This window comes from Galeopterus variegatus, unplaced genomic scaffold (assembly GCF_000696425.1).
Source record: "Galeopterus variegatus unplaced genomic scaffold, G_variegatus-3.0.2 Scaffold3173, whole genome shotgun sequence".
NCBI classification, from domain to species: Eukaryota; Metazoa; Chordata; class Mammalia; order Dermoptera; family Cynocephalidae; genus Galeopterus; species Galeopterus variegatus.
Window position 1 is genome coordinate 152,135 of NW_007729284.1, and position 22,635 is coordinate 174,769.

At 39.3% G+C, this 22,635-nt stretch overlaps 1 pseudogene; it reads right to left on the bottom strand.

The window, feature by feature from the left end:
- Positions 1-22,635, bottom strand: part of LOC103599976 — an 87,706-nt pseudogene that overhangs the window by 64,290 nt on the left and 781 nt on the right.

Consider the following 22,635-nt stretch of genomic DNA (forward strand, 5'->3'; position numbering starts at 1 on the left):
GGGGGCAACACTGAGGGTTGCGATCCGTTGCCGGACACGGGAAAAAGACAAAAGACAAAAAAAAAAAAAAAAAATTATCCCCTTATGATAAACTGACCACACCAACATATATTAATGGCAAAAGAATGGTTGGTATTAATGGGAAATTATATGATTGGGACAAATTAAGTATATGGGAATGAAACTGTAGAATTCCCTTTACTTGCTGGTGTCCAGTTTTAAGTAAATCATTAAGAATCAGGTATTGGGATAAAAATATATGCTGTGAAATTATTAAGCCTGTAAAATTAGATCTTAGAAAAATAAGAGAGTGTAACTGGTTTTGTGAGGGATGGTGCTGTGCACAAGGACACTTTAACATTTAGATCAAGATTATAGGGCCACAGCAAATGCATAACCTCAAGATGTGCATGATAATGCTGCTCAAATATCCACCGTTTTTTCCATATGAACAGTAGGTTCATTCCATTAGAACATAAGATCATTACACCCCCATTAGAATTTAAATGTTAGCATTGTTCCTTTTAGCAAATTTGTACTTACATTTAGCAATAGACATAGGTCATATGATAGTACTGTCTATCACTTTGCAACTGCAATAGTCCCACCCTGTTAATAGGGTAGATATTAACCACAGCTTGCCAACCGGAAAAGGTCACAGGTTAACTTCAGGACAATGAGAAGATGGCCCCAATCTGATAACCTGATACCAACAGGAGGAAGCATGAGCTAATCACCTGAGACGTGCTAATGAAGAAAAAAAAAACTGGCTTCCCCTGTCATTTTTGAATTATTAAGCTTGCTGATGTAATAAAAATAGTAAGCAAAAAAATCCTGCAGAGAAAAATCTAAATAAAAGGCATTGTCTCATGCTCTACTGTGCTCCAGCTGGAACACACTGACAGCCCAGAGAGAGAGAACATGCATATTGGTGCATTGAGGTCTCTGTCTGTGTTTTTTATTTTCGCCAGCTTCCTCATCCCTCTTTCAAGGACCCACAAACTCAACTGGAGCTGGTCTTTGGCACTTGGGGCCTGGGTTTCCTCCCCTCCCTAGGGCTCTGAGGACAGATAAGGGGCTACTGCAGACTCCAGGAGTCTCCTTCAGTGAAAATAGTTTCTGGGGCTATTGCTAGGTCTGCAGACCTATGTGCAAGTAGAACCATGCACAAGGCAATACACAAGTGCAACTGGGATTTACTCTGTTGCCCCTCTTAGTGCGAAGATACAAACATAGCACTCCATCACTGCAGATATAAACACAAGATATTCCTGAAGTACAAAGCACATGGTACATAATAGTATCCATTATGTGGTCCCATTTAAAAATATGAGGAATAGGAATAAAGGATACATCTTCCTTCCAGACACTACTCACTAAATAGAATATGATAAATACTACTGTTCATAGCAGTGTAAATGATTGCAGATTTAATCTCTTAACAGTTATGTGCCTGATCTGTGCATTCTCATGGAAGTATTTCTATTCAACCCACTGACTGGCTCTGTGCTAGCTTCAAACATTACAAAAAAATACATTTACTTGAGAGAGTTGTGTAATAACGGCCACACGAATTTCCTACAAATCTCCTACAATGGGAGAGTAGGAATACAGTAAGAAGCAAAGTACCTTAGGCAGTAAATTTAACAAAATATATAAAGAAGTGGCATTTAATATCCAAAATTCTGAGGTAAGTCTTCCAGTCAAGATGGCAGAATAGATGGTCTCTAGCATCACTCTGTCTGACAAATCAACACATTTACAACCATTAAAAAGCAATGACAGCCAAGCTGGGGCTGCCAGAGCTCAGGGGAAGAGGAGGGGAGACCTATGGAGTTCATGAAGGCAGGAAAAGCCATGAGAGAAAAAAAAGATCACTCCCACCATTTTGAGCCCCAGCCACTTTAAGGCTGGAGCTTGTGAACACACGGAGCGAGAGATGTCAAAAGCCACAGCTGTGCCCTTTGTATGAAGTTGCTTGAAAGTGGCAGGGGAGAAGGACTTAGTGGTCCCCAGGCCAGCAAGACCACTAACAGGGTTTCTGGTGACTCATATACAAGTGAAGAGCCACAGACAACAGAAAAAAGTAACCACTAAGAGGCCATTGAGGGCCGGCCCGGTGGCGCACTGCTACAGTGCGCCGCTTGGGAGCGCAGCGGCGCTCCCGCCGAGGGTTCGGATCCCACATACAGACCGGCCGCTCACTGGCTGAGCGAGGTGCGGGCGCAACACCGAGGGTTGCGATCCCGTTGCCGGTCCCGGTCCGGTACGGGCGCGACACTGAGGGTTGCGATCCGTTGTCGGTCACGAAAAAAGACAAAAAGGGAAAAAAAAAAAAAAAGAGGCCATTGAGTCACAAAAAGGAACCAGTACATGGCCTGTCCTATGGGAAGGGTTTGGAGTGTGGGCTGCTGGGGAGATGGCCCACCAGGGGAACATTGATGCACAGCATAGACAGCTGATCTGCTCCAGTCAGCACAGGATCACTCAGTGTAGACTGGTCAGGAATACAGAATTGCTAGGGTTGCAGTTTGCTGAAAAAGACTTTGGCCCAGACCAGAGTTTCCACACAATCCAGGTGAACCAGACCTCATGAGGTCGACCAGGAAGTAGATACAAGGTCAACCATTAAAACATGATCTGCACAGAAAGCCCTCCCCAGGGAATCAGCAGCAAAGCAGCAATTTAGCTCAACCACAGATCTCAAGTGCTGGTCCCCATGGGAAGTTCCTCCATTTTAGAAGCCAAAAACAACAAAGTACAGTGCAGAATTTTAGTGGTGGGAACAGTGAGTAATCCAACACAGAAGTGAAAGAAAAAACAAAATATCCACAGATCAGAGACAAAGTTTGATCTTTACTAGTAAAAGCTACCACCACCAAAGAACACCTATAAAACCTTGAATGGCTGGAAGCCCCTGGGCTCCCAAGCCAGGGAGGTGGGAGGGCTGAGGGCCTCAACCATGCCCACCCAACATCCACAACCAGCCAGTGATGACCACTGAGCCCCCACAGGAAGCACCCTGGGCCCCTGAGCAAGGGCACTGAGGGGCCAAGGGCCTCAGCCACAGACCGCCAACATCTGCATCCAACCAAGCCACTGCAGGATGCACCCTGGGCTCCTCAGACAGGGCTGTGGGGGAACAAGGGTCTCAACACCCACCCCCAATGTCCATGAGCACAGTGATGACCACTGTGATGCTGCAGGAAACACCTTGGGAACCTGAGCCAGGGCTGTGGGGTGCCAAGGGCTTCAGGCATGCCCTGCCCCCAAATTCATAACCAGCCCAGTGATGACGATCATGCCACCACAGGAAGTGCCCTGGTCTCCCAAGCTGGGGCAATGGGAGCCAAGGGCCTCAGCCACATCCCCTGGACATTGAAAAAAGCCCAGTGACAACCAGTGAGCTGCTGTAGGAAGCACCCCAGACTCCTGAGCTGGGGCATTTGGGGGTCGAGGGCTTGAGCCCCCCCCCCCCGACATCTGCATCCAGCCCAGTGACAATCCAGCCACTGCTAGAAGCCCCTTGGCCTCCTTTGAAGGAATGAGGGAGGCCACAGGCTTCAATCATGCTCCACCTCATTCCCCCTCTTCCCACCCTATTTCCCCTCCCCCTTCTCCTCTCCAACTGCTCCACAATATCTTATAATGAGGCATAGAGTCAGAGGAAGCTGAACACAGCCATGACTAGGCAAGCAGCTGCCACTGTCTGGGCCCTGCCAGGGTCCAGAAGTCTGGAGCTAGGGAAAGCTGAACCAAGCTGGAACTAGGAAAGCCACCACCACCACCCTGGGCCACACCAGGGTACTAAGGCATGGAGTCAGGGGAAGCTGAACCCAGCCACAACCAGGTACAGAGCATACCAAAAACACCATTTTCATGCAGGTAGCCAACATAGCCACCACAATTGCCATGGCCACTGCAAAAGCAGCTACGCTCTACAGCAGTAGTCACAGCCACTGTGCACATGATACACCAGACTTCCAACTGCATTGACACAGGAGAGGCACCAGTGGAGACAAAAACAAACAAAACTACAAAGCACATTATAGAGTAAAAGAAGCATCTGATTTATAACAGGGGAGGACTTGATCACGTCTGTCTCAGTACTGGACAGATCATCTACACAACAAACCGACAGAGGACCAGTTAATCTATCACATGGAGAGAAAAAATCTACAGTGACTAGAAGGGGGAGCAAAGGGAAGGGTAGAGATTGGATAAGGGGCATAAAGAATAAGTATGATTTATAACAATGAATAGGCTAATAAAAAAATTCTGATCTAAGTCACACTATTATCCTATGTGTATTTCTTATCCATACTTGTGCTGGCTTCTATCAAGATAAATTTTTAACAAATAATACTTATATGCATAAGTGCAGCATACTTGGGGCTGTTTTGTGCATTGCAGGCTGTGTAGCAGCATCTCTGGCTTCTTTCCAGTAGACCTTCTAACTTCCAGTTATGACAACAAAAATGTCTTCAGACACAGCTAAATGTCCCCTGGCAGGCAATATCCCCACTCATATTTAACTGTTTTTAGTCAAAACTTTTTAGTTTTGATCCTACATTTATCAATTCTATTTGAAAATCTGCATTCACATTACATAAATTGAGTTTTCATTTCAAATTATCTGATATATAAAAATGAAAGTTATGCTGAAAGCTTTGACACATTAAATATATTGATGAAGATAAACTTATTGTCACTGTTCAATGAGAAGTCCCTGCCTGGTAAGGTGTTCTGTATGTATTGCATTGTTTCTCCTCATAATTGAATCTTCCCATAAGCAGACTTGGGTGTAAAAGGTTTCTCTCCTGTGTGAATATTCTCATATTCAAGAACTGGTAACTTCCCTCAGAAAGTTCATAAAGTCAGTTAGCAGAGTGGGCTACTTGTAACACAAAGAGATCACACAAGAAATGGCAAACCACAGTAAGCATTTCTTACATAAAGTATGAATAAAGAATTTGGGGATAGAGTTGGAAAGAACTATCATTTCTTCAATTCAGTCTCTTAAATTATGGTGAATTTCTCCACCTATGGCCCCGACTCTATCCTAGGATTCATCTGCCCTTCAGTCCCAGAGAATGAGAAATCAGGGACAATTGCATATTTTTTTATTGCCTGGCCTGGAAGTAATGTTTATCACCTGTATCCATACTCCCCTGAATACAGCTAAATTACATGGTTCCATACGCAATTAAAGGCTGAGACTGAAGCCATGTGTACAAGAGAAAAAGGGTGCTTTTAGAAAATACATACCCAGTCTAATCCATGCAGAATTTCCCCCGTGTAAATTATCTCATGCTTGCTGCAGTGTGGGTTTTTACTTTACTTTTCTTTCTCCCCCCCCCCCCCCAGTGGCTGACCAGTACAGGGACCCACAGTGTTATCAGCATCATGCTCTAACCAACAATACACTATGGCCAGCCCTATAACTGCTGAAAGATGTTTTCACAATTATTGACCCCCTTCTACATCTGAGGACTGCACATCTGCTGATTCAACCACTTATAAAAATGAAAAGAAAAAAATATATAATACATGTTAAAAAAAAAAAAAACACAGTATAACAACTATTTACAAGGAATTCTGTATTCAGCAACAGAAATATTCGACTCAAGATGTTAAGGACATGAAAAAAAGTTCATAGGTAATATTGCAACAGTACATCATTTATAGAAGGGGCTTCATCATTTGCAAGTGTTTTCATCAACAGGGGCTCCTGGAACCACTCTCCAATACCAAGGGACAGCTGTACATTTATAGGGCTGCTTCTAGATGTGAGTTCACTGATGAAACATGACATAATTTATGGCAAAACTTTCTCCCGCAGCCATTACATTAGTTGGGATTTTCCCATGTGTGAATTTGTTCATGTCTATTATGGTGAGTTCCAGCAAACTGTTTTCCCACATTCTTCACATTCACATGGTTGCCCACCTTTGCAAATTCTTTGATGGCTGCTGAGGTATGACTTTTCACTAAAGGCTTTTCCACATTCTTGGCATTCATATGGTTTCTCATCTGTGTGAGTTCTCTCATGCCTTCTGAGACCTAACTTTTTGTTAAAGGCTTTTCCACATTCTTTACATTAATATGGTTTCTCACCTGTGTGAGTTCTGATGAATGCTGACATATGACTTTTTGCTAAAAGCTTTTCCACATTCTTTACATTCATATGGTTTCTCACCTGTGTGACTTCTCTGATGAATGCTGAGGTCTACCTTTTTGTTAAAAGCTTTTCCACAGTCTTTACAGTCATATGGTTTTTCACCTGTGTGAGTTCTCTGATGAATGCTGAAGTATGACTTCTCACCAAAAGCATTCCCATTCTTAATGCTCATATGGTTTCATACCTATGTGAATTCTCTGATGCCTGCTAAGGTGTGAGTTTTGATTAAACGTTTTTCAACATTCTCTACATTCGTATGGTTTCTCACCTGTGTGAATTCTCTGATGAATGCTGAGCTGTGAGTTCTGGTTAAAAGCTTCTCCACAGTCTTTACATTCCTATGGTTTCTCACCTGTGTGACTTCTCTCATGCTTCCTGATGTCTGACTTGTAGGTAAAAGCTTTCCCGCAGTCTTTACATTCATATGGTTTCTCACCTGTGTGATTTCTCTGATGAATGCTGAGGTTTGACTTTTCCCTAAAAGCTTTTCCACAGTCTTTACATTCATATGGTTTCTCACCTGTGTGACTTCTCTGATGCCTGCTAAGGTGTGACTTTTGGTTAAAAGTTTTTCCACATTCTATACATTCATATGGTTTCTCACCTGTATGATTTCTCTGATGAATGCTGAGGCATGACTTTTGGTTAAAAGTTTTTCCACATTCTATACATTCATATGGTTTCTCACCTGTGTGAATTCTCTCATGCTTCCTCATGTCTGACTTGTAGGTAAAAGCTTTCCCACAGTCTTTACATTCATTTGGTTTTTCACCTGTGTGAATCTTCTGATGCCTGCAGAGGTTTGACTTTTGGTTAAAAGTTTTTCCACATTCTATACATTCATATGGTTTCTCACCTGTGTGATTTCTCTGATGAATGCTGAGGCATGACTTTTGGTTAAAAGTTTTTCCACACTCTCTACATTGATATGGTTTCTCACCTGTGTGAATTCTCTCATGCTTCCTCATGTCTGACTTGTGGGTAAAAGCTTTCCCGCAGTCTTTACATGCATATGGTTTCTCACCTGTGTGACTTCTCTGATGAATGCTGAGCTGTGACTTCTGGTTAAAAGCTTTTCCACAGTCTTTACATTCATATGGTTTCTCACCTGTGTGATTTCTCTGATGAATGCTGAGGCTTGACTTTTCCCTAAAAGCTTTTCCACATTCTTTGCATTCATATGGTTTCTCACCTGTGTGAATTCTCTCATGCTTTCTCATGTCTGACTTGTAGGTAAAAGCTTTCCCGCAGTCTTTACATTCATTTGGTTTCTCACCTGTGTGAATTTTCTGATGCCTGCCAAGGCATGACTTTTGGTTAAAAGATTTTCCACATTCTCTACATATATATGGTTTCTCACCTGTGTGATTTCTCTGATGAATGCTGAGGCATGACTTTTGGTTAAAAGTTTTTCCACATTCTCTACATACATATGGTTTCTCACCTGTGTGAATTTTCTGATGCCTGCAGAGGTGTGACTTTTGGTTAAAAGTTTTTCCACATTCTCTGCATTCATATGGTTTCTCACCTGTGTGACTTCTCTGATGAATGTTGAGGCTGGACTTTTGGTTAAAAGTTTTTCCACATTCCTTACATTCACATGGTTTCTCACCTGTTCGAATTCTCTGATAACTGCTGCAGTGTGACTTTTCAAGGAAGTTTTTACCACATTTATTACTGTAAAATGTTTTTTTATATTCTTTACATGGTTTCTCACTTGTGTGAACTCTCTGATATACAGTGAGTGCAGACTCATGGCAGAAAGATTTTGTATATTCATTACATCTATCTGGTATTTCACCTGTGTGAATTCTCTCAGGATGGCTGAGTGAATTCTTACAGAAGCTTTTTCCACAGTTAATACTTCCATAGTACATTTCTCCTGTATGAGTTTCCTGATGAATTGTAAGGTCTGACTCTTGACAAAAAATTTTCTCATGTTCATTATGACCATAAAGCTTCTCCTGTGTAGGTGTTCTCTGATGTGAGGTAAGGTATAATTTCTTAATAAAAGATTTCTCACATTCGGTATATTTATGGTGTTTCTCTCCTGTGTGCATAATCTGATGTTCAGTGAGTTCGGACTTTTTATAGAACATTTTCCCACATATACCACATTGGAAAGTTTTCCTTTCTACCTGACTTATTTCTTGGACAATGACAGCTGCCTTACCACAGCCTTTCCCATATTCATCATACTTACAGGTGGTCTCATCGATATGAATCTTTTTATGTGTAAATATTACTGGCTCTGTGTTGGAGGATTTCCCTTTTCCACTGTATTCCAAAAGCTGCTTCCCAGTTTGAATACTGAGATGCTGACTAAGATGCTTATGATGTCTGGTCAATTTTCCAGTTATATGATGGTCATCAGGTTTCTCTCCAGCAGGCATCTTATCAGGATCTCTAGGAAGAAGTGCATTCTGACATATGTAAAACAACTCATGTCCCTTTCCAGAATACTTTCCATTATTTATAATCAGATTTAAAACATGATATGAATTCAAATAAAATGATTTTCCTAACACAACTCTCCCTTCAGCTGATGTGTTGCTGTTGGTGACTACAATTTGCTGCAAGCAGCTACCATGACTTTCTTGGTTCCTCTCTTCGAGGTCATCATCTATCTGGACATCTGAAATGAGAAAAAAATAACTAATAATGAACAACACATAGCACATCATTGATTGTTCAAGTAAAGGTACAGAAGTGCCTTCCAATCCTAGTAACAACAGATTTTATTAAAAAATCAATAATGGATGTTGGTTTCAAGAGTTTAAGGAATATATTCTTACTGACAATGTAATATTGGACTAATATATTTTCTAATGTTATGTCATGTTTTTCTTTCCTTCTTTGTTCATTTTTAAATTTTAATTTATGAGTAAATACTTGATAAGAATTTTTATTTTCTACCTACATGTAGTTTTCAACTAAGCACCTTTCATTTCTTTATACCATTTTCTATGTTTCATTTTTACAACGGATGTCTCCTGCTATTTTCTCATTCTTTCACAATGAAGACGGCTAGATTTTCCATCATCAGCTACTTTCAGGTACAGAAGTGAGCCAACTTTTTATTATATATGCAGAAACATTGCTGAGGATAAGGATTTTGCACTTATGTTTATATGCTTTACACTTCTCCCTTAGTAAATGGCTATAGGAATGTGGAAGTTTTCCAAAGAATAAAATATCCTTTCCTCCACCCTAGATAAAGACAGGTTCCTCCAAGTTTCTCATTTAACCTGACTTCCTCTGCTTCTCATAAACCATTAGAATAAAGGGAACATCACTTCTCCACCCTAAACACCCCCTTCTGTTCCAAAATATTTGGTTCTGTATCCAAGGCTGTTCCCACCATCTTTGAAATATGTTCTTCTGACTCCTTCTCAAATCAACTTGTATTCTGTTCCCCATTTCTGGTACATGGACCACCACTTTTTTTATTTCTTGTGAAAGCTTTTGTTTTGTGCGGTGAAGTATCGGAGGTCTTCTATTCTCATACAATGAGTCTCCTGCACATTTCTCATTTTGGTTTTTTTCTGAATGATTTCCACAAAGAAAACAGAAAAATGCTAACTTTGAACTCCACTCCCAATCAACAATCTTATCCCCTCAACATGGAACCCTTAGTTCACATTGTCTTGGCACCCAGAATCTGCTGGTTTTCCCTCAAAGTCAAGGACCACCCCTTTCCATTCTCCCATGCAAGGTTCTCCTCAGCTTCATGATTTTTGATGTGGTGGTACAAGGCTCATTGCTGTACCTCTTTTCCTATTTTCTCAGTGAATTGCTACGTAATATCGTGCACTACTTTGGGACTCTCTGACGAGTCCCCACCAGAACAAAGGCCCTCACCAGATGCAAACCCTTGAACTTGGAATGGTGGGTCTCTAGAACAGACATGTAAGAAAAATATTGTTTTCTTTATAAATTACCCAGTTGCAGATATTCTGTCAGAAACAACAGAAAACAAACAGATACAGTATGAAAAAAATGTACACAAGAACTGAAGACACAAGCACAAGTGAAAATGTTAAGAAAGCAAATAGGAAAAATAAATGTCCAAAAAGAGAAATGTAGGAATTAGATTTGGGGTACATACAAAACAGACTTAGCAAAATAAAATACTGGGATGTACATGGGACACCCCACCTTGGAGATTATGTAAAACAAGATTGCAGATGAGCCATCCTCAAGTATGGGACTTAGGGGGAAAATTGCTAGAAACAGCTGAACACTGCCAACATCTAATGATCTTTACTTTTCTTGGCTTCTACACTGTATGTGCTGACAAATCGTGCAGGATCTAGTTTGGGTATTCTTCTTTGTCCATGGCTCTGCTCCTTCTAAGTTGACAATCATCTCAGCTTTGTTAATGCAGTGTTCTGTTAATGGGAAGTAATGTAGGACTCTGTAAAACTGCTAAGTCTGATCCTTGGAAGAATGGCAAGAGCTCAGCTTCAGAGGTTGTGCAATAAAGAGGCCAATTTGAACCTCATGAGAAAGAGAGCACATTTTCAAGAAATGTAATCTACCAAAATAGCATGAAACCCTATAAATGGTTTCTATATTTATGAACAAAAAAGAAATTGTTTCTCCTGAAAGTTACTGGGGAGTTTTACTCACTCAGTGACACCAGGTTGCTGTAGGTCTCCAGCATCACATCCCTATACAAAGTCCTCTGAGCATCATTCAGGTCCTGCCACTCCTCCCAGGTGAAGTCCACAGCCACATCCTCAAATGATACCAACTCCTGGAATGACACATTGTTCTCAACTCAACATTCCTGGGTCACAAAACAGAAATCTGGGAGTTCACACCTCTGTGTGTGCATGTGTCATATGTGTCTTATATAAGATGCCACTTTGTTGTACTCCATAGAATGGGAGGAAGAAAAAGCAAAGGACAAATATCCTGGTACTCTACTAAGTTATCAATCAATAAAAATAATACTACAAAACTTAGTTTATACCTTAAGAAATATCCTTGTTGCTAGTGATAAAAGTGTGAATAAAATTTTTCTTTTCCAAGGAGAGTATAAACAGGCATGAAGACATAAGTATAAATACATACCTGAAAATACTGTGTTAGGTGAACAAATTTAAACACAAGTTCAATATAGACTGGCATATGAAAGAAATAGAAAATATAGTTTTATTTTGTATTCAGTGTGCACTTCACTAAAATACCAAAGATGTTAAACCCTTCCATGTGAACTGCATGGTCTCATGAATATGAGGCCACAGCAAAAGTCCAGTCACAAGAACACAAAGAACACACCCCACACCCCACATTAATAGAACTGCACACAGCACCATGTCTGAGTGAATGATCTTGGGCAGCATAAGAGAACAATATTGAAGCAACTGATTATAGAATGGTTCTGCACTTAAATATGGGACCTATTTCAAATAGTAAAACATTTTATGTAGTCATCGTTTTTTTAAACTACTTATGAATTAAAAGTACATTAAAAAAGTCATTCCAAAATTTCCTTCCTATGTGCCAAAGGATTGTTTGTGTTCACACCATGGTGTACATTGCAACTTTCCAAACCACAGGGAGCAAATAATGTAGTCCTGTAAGTACATAACTTTATTCGCATTTTAATACTCACTACAAGGAGAATGGAAAAGGCTTTTAGGGAGAGTCAGAGGGAAAAAGAAAACACGGTGACAGAAGACCAACTACACTACAACATAGAGAAATAAGCACACAGAAGAGAGACTTAACACTATAAAAAAGAAACAGGGAATGAAAAAGCAGAAACAATGTGGTAGTAATTTGCTGTGCAGAAATTAAAAAGAACACTTTTACTCTCAGGCTATCTACATAAGCACAGCTAGTTAGGTCCTGGAACTGCAAAGCAAAGTTTGAAAAATGGGACAAAAATAAAAAGAGCAAAAGTGAAACAGGCTTGAATACATAATACTTGAAATATCTGTGGAAATGTCCAAGTGGCAATTGGATATATGATTCCAGCATTCAAGAGAGAAAGTTAAGCCAACAATAAAGATTTGAAAAGTATCAAAATTTCCATGTCATATGAAGACATCAGACTGAATGAACCTAAGAGGTTGAAAGTAAAAAAAGAACAAAAAAAAAGATTCTACAGAATCTTCAGAAATACTTTATTTTTAAACATGGAATAGAGAGGAAGAAAAAGTGGCATTACATCATAATATAGGAGTTAGTTCTCCCAAAGGACAATTCTTAATGTGTATATGCCTCACAAACGATCATCAAATGATGTGACACCAAACCTAATAGAACTTCAAGGAGAAACAGAAGAATCCACCATCAAAACTGGAGATTTCTACACCCTCTATCAAAAATGAACCAATTCAGCAGACAGAAAACCATAAAAGACATAGTTAAACTCAATAACATGATCTGGATATAATGGATATCTACAGACTACCTCTTCGAACAAAAACAGAATAGATATTCTCAAACTCACATAAACAAAATCACTAAGAAGACCATATTCAGATTCATATGACACACTTTAGGAAAATTAAAATAAGAGAAATCACACAACATGTGCTCTCGGACCACAAAAGAATTAAACTAGAAGTCAATAACAGAGCTATGACTACAAGATCCCCAGATAGAGTGGGATTAAACAATACGCTCTAATACATGGGCAAAAAACAAAGAAAGAAAGAAAAACCAAGAAAGATTAAAAATATTTTTAATAAGTAAAAGTGAAAATGGGGCTGACCAGTTAGCTCATTTGGTTAGAGCACAGCCTTGTAATGACAAGGTCAAGGATTTCAATTCCCATACTGGCCAGCCACCAGATAAAAAACAAAAGAGAAAATGACACCAAAATGTGTAGGATACAGAAATAACAGTGTTCTCAAAATTTTTTATGGCACTGAATTCATACTTTTTAAAAAAAACACATCTAAAATCAATAATCTATGTTTCCACCTTTGGAAACTAGGGGAGAAAAAGAGCTAATTAAATTGAAAGGAAGAAGAAGAAAATAAATAAAAACTGGGATAGAAATAAAATTGAAAAAGAAAATCTGGAAAAAAAATAAACATCCAAAAAGCTGATTCTTTAAAAAGATCAATAAATTTGATTAGCCTATAGCCAGGCTAACTAAAAAGATAATGAATAGAAGAAATTACTAATATCAGAAACAAATGACAGGACATCACTACAGATCCTGTGGACATTAAACAAATAAATACTATGAACTCTGCACACATGTGACATCCTACATGAAATGGACCAATTCCTTAAAAGACACAGTTTACCAAACTCACACACACAAAAATACACAAAGTAAATGGGCCTCTATCTATTATGAAAACTGAGTAAACAAATAATGATGTTCAAAACAGAAAGCCCCTGGCCCAGATGTGTTCACTGGAGAACTGAAGTCAACACTGAAGGAAGAAAATATACCAACTTCCTACAATCTATTGCAGAGAACAGAAGATGAAATACTTCCCTTCTCATTGTATGAGGACAGGATTACCTCAGTACCAAAACCAGACAAAGATATTATGAGAATGGAAAACTACAAACTGTTATCTCTCACAAACATACATGCAAATAAGCTCAATAAAATATTAACAAACCTAAACCAAGAATGTCTAGAAAGAATTATGCACCATGACCAACTGGTATTTATCCCAGGTAGGCAAGGGTGATTCAACATATGAACATCAATTAATGTAATTGATAACATGAAAATACTAACAAGAAAAAACAAAGAACCACATGATCACATCAATAGATGCAGAAAAAGCATTTGATAAAATACAGTATCCATTCATCATGAAAATTCTCAGTAAACTAGGAATAGAGGGGAACATCACAACTTCATAAAGATTATCTACAGGAAACTGAAGTTAACATCATTCTTAATAGTGAGAAACTCAAAGCTTTCCCAGATAATCAGGAACAAAGCAAGAATGTATCCTCTCATCACTCTTTCACCATCGCACTAAAAGTACTGGGTAGTGTAATAACACAAGGAAATAAAATAAAAAATTTACAGATTGGGAAAGAAAGAAATAAAACTGTTGTTAGTTGCAGATGATATGATTGTCTGTGTAAAATATCCTAGCAAGAAAATATAAAACCTCCTGGAATTAATTACTGATAACAGCAAGTTTGCAGGATACAACATTAATATACAAAAGTCAATCACTTTTCTATACCCCAGCAATGACCAAGTAAAACTTTTTTTAAAACACAATACTATTTACATTAGCAACTCCAAAAAGAGAAAAGAAAGTTGAAAGTCATCTACCTCATAAGAAATTAACATCAAGAATGCATTTTTAAAATGCCTACAACCAAACAACAAAAATAATCTCATTAAAAAATAAGCAAAGGGGCCGGCCCGGTGGCGCACTGGATAAGTGCGCCGCTTGGGAAGCGCGGCGGCGCTCCCGCCCGAGGGTTCGGATCCCACATACAGACCGGTTCCCGCTCACTGGCTGAGCGAGGCGCGGGGGCAGCGCCGAGGGTTGCAGTCCCGTTGCCAGTCCCCGGTCCGGTACGGGGGCAACACTGAGGGTTGCGATCTGTTGCCGGACACGGAAAAAGACAAAAGACAAAAAAAAAAAAAATAAGCAAAGGGCTTCAACAGACATTTCTACAAAGATGATATACCAATCTCTAACAAGCTCATGGAAAGATACTTAACATCATTAATCATTAAAGAAATGCAAAACCACAATGAAATATCACTTCACACCCAATAGAAAATAACAAGTACTGGCAAAATTGGAAACTTTGTACACTTTATGTGAGTATAAAAGTGATGCAGCCCCTATTAAAAAAAAAATAGTACAGTGTGGGCCGGCCCGTGGCTCACTCGGGAGAGTGTGGTGCTGATAACACCAAGGCCCCGGGTTCGGATCCCATATAGGGATGGCCAGTTCGCTCACTGGCTGAGCGTGGTGCTGACAGCACCAAGTCAAGGGGTTAAGATCCCCTTACCGGTCATCTTTAAAAAAAAAAAAAAAATAGTACAGTGACTTCTCCAAAAATTAAAAAAAGAATTACCATAGGATTCATAAATCCAAGTTTTGTGTATATATCCAAAATCATTAATAGCAGAATCTCAAAAAGATATTTCCACACCTGTGTTCATAGCAGCATTACAGAGTTAAGAGGTGAAAGCAACCCAAACATCCAGCCATGAATGAATGGATAAATAAAATGTGATATATACATACAAAGAAATAATATGCAACCTTAAGAAGAAAAGAAATCTTAACATATGCTATAACATGGAACCTTGAGGACATTATGCAAAGTGAAACAAGACACTCACAAAATGACAAATAGTATATGGTCCCACTGATAAGAGTCAAATTTTTAGAAACACAAAGTAGAATGGTGGTTGCCAGAGGCTGGGAGAAGGGGAAACTGGGAGTTGTCATTTAATGGCTATGGAGTTTCAAATTTCTGAGATAAAAAACTTGTGGTTATCTCCTGCATGACAGTGTCAATTACTTAAAACTACATAAAGGTTAAGAAATGATTCATATGGTAAATTTTATGCTATGTGCTTTTTACCAAAATTAAAAATAAATTATTTTAAAATCCAATAGATGAACCAAAATAAGATACTGTTTAAAAATTAAATAATTGATAAAAAGTTAGAAAATAAAAAGCAGAGGATTAAAAGGCAGATGAGGCAAATACAAATAGAAAATAGCAAAATGGCACACTTAAATTAAACCTTATCAATAATTAGTTTAAATGGGATTGCATTAAATATTCTACTTAAGACAAAGACTGCCAGATTTGATAAGAAAGTAAGACCCAACAATATGTTGTCCAGAGACCTACACTTTAAATACAAAGACAGGCTAAAAGTAAAATAATGAAAACGTATCTACCACAGCAACACAAATTATGAAAAGCTTAAGTGGAAATATTGATACCAGCAAAAGAATCCTCAAGACAAATTTATTATGAGAAATAAATGGAACACTGAAGGATGTGGGCCACACTACCACCTCCCATAACATGGAAAACGGAAAGGGTGTCTCACCATCTCAGGGTCTGCCAAAGAAGACTTTTGGGCACAATGGGAAAAGTGCTACTTGGCCTCCTCTCTCTCAGTGAGAAAATAAAACAAGGATGTTCAATTTTCAAGCAGAATTTACAGAAAATATGAAGGAGCCAGGACTTGCTGAATTTGAAATAAAACTATTTTTCCAAGAAAAATACTTTCAAACTGTTTTATGGCAAAGATCAAATCCATCATTTTCCAAAAAAGGTAAAAGACCAAATATACTTCTAACTTTCTAAGTACCTTAGGATCTGACACATAGATAGTGCCTAGTAAACAATAAAACTTCTAAGGGAGTAGCCACCTTGGAGAGAAGAGGAGGTCAGAGAACAAAGGACCTGACTCAGAATGTGTGGGGGTAGCATTGGTCTAATGGATTTTAGCACAATGGAAACCCGTGTTTTTATGGCAGTGACTACACCAGATAATTTCCTGTATCAAAAGGCCAGAGTCAAGGGCCGGCCCATGGCTCACTCGGGAGAGTGAGGTGCTGATAACACCAAGGCCACGGGTTCGGATCCTATATAGGGATGGCCGGTTAGCTCACTGGCTGAGCGTGGTGCTGACAACACCAAGTTAAGGGTTAAGATCCGCTTACCGGTCATCTTTAAAAAAAAAAAAAAAAAAAAATGCCAGAGTCAGAAAAAAGTAAAAAAAGAGGTCGTTGGATCCCCCAACATATAATAACCAAAAATAGGTAAAAGTCAGTGAACTGCAAACCCAGGCATTCAAAGAAAAGACATATTGACAGAGATTGGTGAGAGCCCAGAGGACAGTGAAGAGGCACAAAGCATCTTTTCCAGGGACCAGGACTGGGCCCTAACGAAACACTAAAGCAGGTGCCTGATGGGAAGAAGTAACTACTCAGACCAGTGCCTGCAGGGTGCTGCCCCTTCCCACCAAGGGGCAGTCTGAAGAAAAGTGCATACATGGTCATGCCTGTCTGTTCACTGTAAGCTGGATGTGTGTTAAAAAGATGACAGGACACTGGAGCTTATTTAGTTTGGCTTTTTGTCACCTGCACAATGCTGGAATATTTCTAGTGCTCTTGAGAGGGGCAAAGTATATTTTGCATGTGGTAGAAATTTATGTCAGAGAGAGAACTGTGGTCTATTAAACAATGCAGCAAAGTCTTGCTATTCCTTTTTTTTTTTTTCTCCATGTCCGGCAACGGATCGCAACCCTCAGTGTCGCCCCCGCACCGGACCGGGACCGGCAACGGGATCGCAGCCCTCGGTGTTGCTCCCGCGCCTCGCTCAGCCAGTGAGCGGGAACCAGCCTGTATGTGGGATCCGAACCCTCGGCGGGAGCGCCGCTGCACTTCCCAAGCGGCGCACCACAGCAGTGCGCCACCGGGCCGGCCCCTTGCTATTCCTTTTACTGAGAGGTAGAATCTAATTGCCTTCCCCTTGAATCAAGGCCGGTCATAGTGATGTGCTTGACTAAGAGAATACGTTGGAAGAGATGCTTTGGTATCTTAGTGGAGGTAACAAGAGTCCTTGCAATTTCTGCCTGGGCCTCTTGAACACTTGCTGTGGCAGAAGCCAGACAAACCTGACTACCCTGAGAATGCCACTCTGTGAGGAAGTTCAACATGGCCACAAAGAGAGGGCTGGATGTCTGCTCAGTTTTCCCATCCACTAAAGATTGTCTAGCTCAGAGCACAGACATTACATAGCAGAGAATCCACACCACCCTGTCCAGTTTACTGACCCAAAACATTGTGACATGCAATAAAAAGACCTTCTTGTTTTAAGCCATAAAATTTTGTGATACTTTGTTGCATACCAGATCACTGGAACACCAAAAAAATTATTAGAGACCTTAGGTAGTACTTTGATTTGAAACATGAAGAGTGTAGGTTCACACTGAATATTAGATTCAAAGCAAAGAATGAAAGTATTTCACAACTTACATTAGGTCTCAAACTACAATTGTGAATGTAAATGTTCAGTTCACTGGTTTGTCAATTTCTGTTCTTAACTAGCTGTTAGCTATAGTTCTACTTTAAAAACATACTGATGACTAATACACACACCCCTTTTTCTCATTCATTTTTAAGTAATTACCTGAAATAGGAGAAGAATAAAATACAATCTGCAAGAAAGTATAAAAACATGATGAGTCTTATTGAACTACAAGCAACTAACTGTATATTAATAAAAACTACACATAGAATCACTGATGTAAATTTATAGAGGCAAAAGGTAGACATTATGAAAATTTGTACATCCTGTTTTTATTATTTCATGTCTTTTTATTGACTGTTGTTCAAACATGTCCAAGTAACTCCTGAAGGTTTTCTCCCTATTGACTCCTAAGGATGTCACCACAGGTGCTGGCTAGCAGCATAGGTCACCAGGGATTGAACCTCACAGCCCAGTGAACATAATGTTCAGGTTTTTACAAGAATGATATTACCAGTGGAACAAAGTTACTGTCTTTATGAGTACAAACATCTCCCCCTATACTGACAGGGTACATAGAAATTAGAATAAAATGAAAAGACCAAACAAACAAAAGTAGCAGAAGTTACACAAAATCAAATTAGACCCAAGAAACAGGGAGGAGTCCAGGAGAAATCTCATTTTGGTGGCTTGTGTCAGTGGTTGGGTGGTAGTGATAACACATATAACAGAAGAAAGGGAAGTGGTTTTAATTTTAGAATTGTTGACCTTGACGTGATATTTTGGTTTTTTTTTTCCTGGCAGCTGGCTGGTACAGAGATCTGAACCCTTGACCTTGGTGTTAAAACACCATGATCTAAATAAACTGAGCTTACAAACCAGTCCCTTGAGGTGCATTTTGAATAGCTACAAACAAGCATTCAACAGAGTTCAACCTAACATCAATAGACTAGGGAAGAAGTACAACCTGGAGACAAAGAAGAGTGCAAACTACAGAGGACTCTATCAGTAAGAAAGAATTTCACATGAGAAGAACAGGGCCCAGGATGAAGCACTTTGATAAGCTGTTATAAAGAAGAAAGTAGAAGAATTCAGGAGAAAAGAGCAAAAATCATCAGTGAAGTAATGAGAGAAACTAATAAACTAACACAGAGGAATCTCCAGAAGAATGTCATGAACAGTAGTTCAAAATGTAGCAGAAGACTCAAGTTAGAAAAAGACTAGAGAACAGTCATTAGATTTCACTATAATTTAGGTTACCATTCTAGGTTTTATCCATGAATCTCGTACAGTCTTCCAAAGCCATCTGGAACTAGATTTACTTTAGAAACTTTATACAAAGCTTCCTGAGCAACTTGTGCCTTATCACTAGGTAACTATTTCCACTGCAGAAAGTGAGAAATGTTTATTTCCAGGCCAGCAGTGAAAAACTTTCTAATACTGATAGTGTTGCAGAATTTGGTGCCACCAAGTCTTCACATCCCAAGAGAATTTGGCAGATTCTCTTCTCAGGTTCCATTCTGTCTTTTTTCCATGACATCACAAAGACCATAGAAAAATTTTTATCTGACTTAGATGACTCTGAGGTCTTAGAAACTGCTATATCTACATGCCAGTTTTATCTTACGAATACACATTTCTTTCTTTTTTTTTTTTTTTTCCTTTTTGTCTTTTTTCGTGTCCGGCAACAGATCGCAACCCTCAGTGCTGCACCCGCACCTCGCTCAGCCAGTGAGCGGGAACCGGTCTGTATGTGGGATCCGAACCCTCGGCGGGAGCGCCGTCGCGCTTCCCAAGCGGCGCACTGCAGCATGTGCCACCGGGCCGGCCCAAATACACATTTCTTTCAAGTTGAGTTTTACTCATTTGTACTTTTCAATTTTAATTTATGCATGCCATAAAGCTCACATAATACAACAAAAAAAGAGTGAGTAATAAATAAACAAAAAACTCACCGGAGATTTATTCATCTTTTGTTGCTCTTGTAAACCCATAGCACACTCTGGCAGCATAGCTGGGAGAAAAGAGAATGGAGTGGATTAAGGAGAGAACTGTTGTGGCTTGGCTCTAGATTCTCCTTCCCAAAACTGCCTACTTATTAGCTGAAAAAGACAAACAAAAAGCCTTCCTGTGGGAGAACAGTTCTTCACACCTCAATAAGGGGAAACAAGGACCCCATTAAAGATGCGGCTACAAGTACATTACACACAGTTTATTTTTGGGTCAATGAAAACATACATAGCCTACGGACTTAGCACGAATTAGTATCACCTAAACATATAACTTAATACGTTAAAATAAAGAAAAAAATATTGTGACCTCACTAAAATTAGTGTTGTAGAAATAGGTTGGCTATATTAACTGTTACCCTATTAATATATTAACTTCACACATGACTCCAAAAAAGCGTTTCCATTACAACACATCTTCCTTTTATTATGTACCTGAATATCTGGAGAGCGTGCATCTTTGTAACCCAGCACATGTTGCCCATGATTATATAGGTTAAAAAAATACACATAATGTATATTTCTTCTGGTACACTGATCTTCCTGTACCCAAGACCTCATATTGTATGCTCTGTCATGTGACCTGCTTTGGACACTGGCCCATTAGAAAATGTCATGCAAACATAGGTTTGAACAGTACTGGCCATTGGTGCTTGCCTCTTAAGCACAGTCATACTGTGAAGAAGGCTGGGGAGAAACAGGTCCCAGCCAAAGGTCAGCACAAAGCACAGTACATGCAAGTGAAGCCATCTTTAACCAAACAGCCTTAGTCAAGATACCAGGTGACTATATCCACATTTGTAATCAGCGGAACTCTAGAATGAGAACTGCCCAGCTAAATGCACCCCAAGATGTGGATCCATAGAACTTAAAAAAAAAAATAAGATGGCTGGGTTTTTTGAACAATTCGGGTTTGATTTGTTTCTTACATAGCAAATACTGAATGATACATCTAAGTCCCTCAAACTCAAAACATATTTAACAAAATTATGTGGGGGAGAAAGTTTTAAATTCCAAGTCAAATACATTCAATATACTTTCACAACCACAGGTAAAATTTTTGAAAATCACAATGAATGTTAACTACATGTATCTCAGTGAAGTTTCTAGCCGTAATAGAGATTATGGGACTCATGAAAAACAATTATTTGCACATCAGTAAACTAAGTTGTAAGTTTTGTTTTGTATTGTTTTTTATATCACATACGAGTTGTTTATTTTAAAAACATACAACATAGGGCAGGCCCGTGGCTCACTTGGGAGAGTGTGGTGCTGATAACACCAAGGCCAAGGGTTCAGATCGCTATGTAAGGATGGCTGGTTCACTCACTTCGGAGAGCATGGTGCTGACACCACCAAGTCAAGGGTTAAGACCCCCTTACTGGTCATCTTTTAAAATAAATAAATAAATAATAAAAACATACAATATAAAAACAGTGTTTCTTATAAGCAAGTAATGCATTGTACCAGCGTACTTTCAAAAGTTTGAGGAAAAATAGAATGAAAAGAAAATAGAAATCTTTCCATGAACTTTTTGAAGCACACTACCATTTTAATTACATTTAAGAAATTAGTTTTTAGTAGAAAGGAAGTGCAGACTAATTTTCCTATTTTAAATGATGTAAAATTGCCTCCAAAATATACCTGCAAAAGTTCTGATTTTAAAGACTAGGTTACTGACATTAAGTGGGATACACATTATTTACCATTTGAGGTGACATAACCTAAAAAAAGTACTGAGTTAAAAAAGGATAGAGATGTTTAAGGCAATGTATGTTAAAGCAATGTTTGCTCTAAGCTGACTTCAGCATTACAAAAATAATCTCAAAAATGAACAAACACTTGTTTTGACTTAAATGTGGCAAAATGGAAACTGCTAGCGAAAAGGTCAGGATGTCTAACATCAACAAATCATGTGTCCCTGGGCAAGTCACATTTACTCATATCCAATTATTTTCACTTTTCTTATAAGGTAGAAATATGGGGAAAACTATACCTGAATGACCAGAAAAGAACAATGAAAATAGAGAATCATCAGCACATTTCTAGATACCAAATGTGGCCATAGGCTGGGTTTGAGAGAGCTCAGATACTGGGAACAATGAGGAAAGATTGAAGGAATGGGAGTGTGTTCAGGGAGCACGATAGACAGATCCTCTCAGCTGTGACAGGTTATTCCTGCACCCCACGGAACACCTTCAAACCCTCTTCAATAAGTAACACCTCCTGGGTCCTTGCCTCTCTTTCTCAGTCTGATTCACTTCTCCCTTCTGAAACTTGGCCCAAACCTGATACCATCCAGTCTCAGATACCAATTGAATGACGTATTATCAGCCAACCCTGGTGCGCTCTAAGCACTAGACACAATCATTGTTTAGACTGTGCAAAGCTGGCATCTTCACCTTTCTGGGACGCTTTTGCCTCTGCCCTGAAGCAGTACTGAGAGGGTTCCGGCCACAATGATGTTCCCCCAGGTGGGAT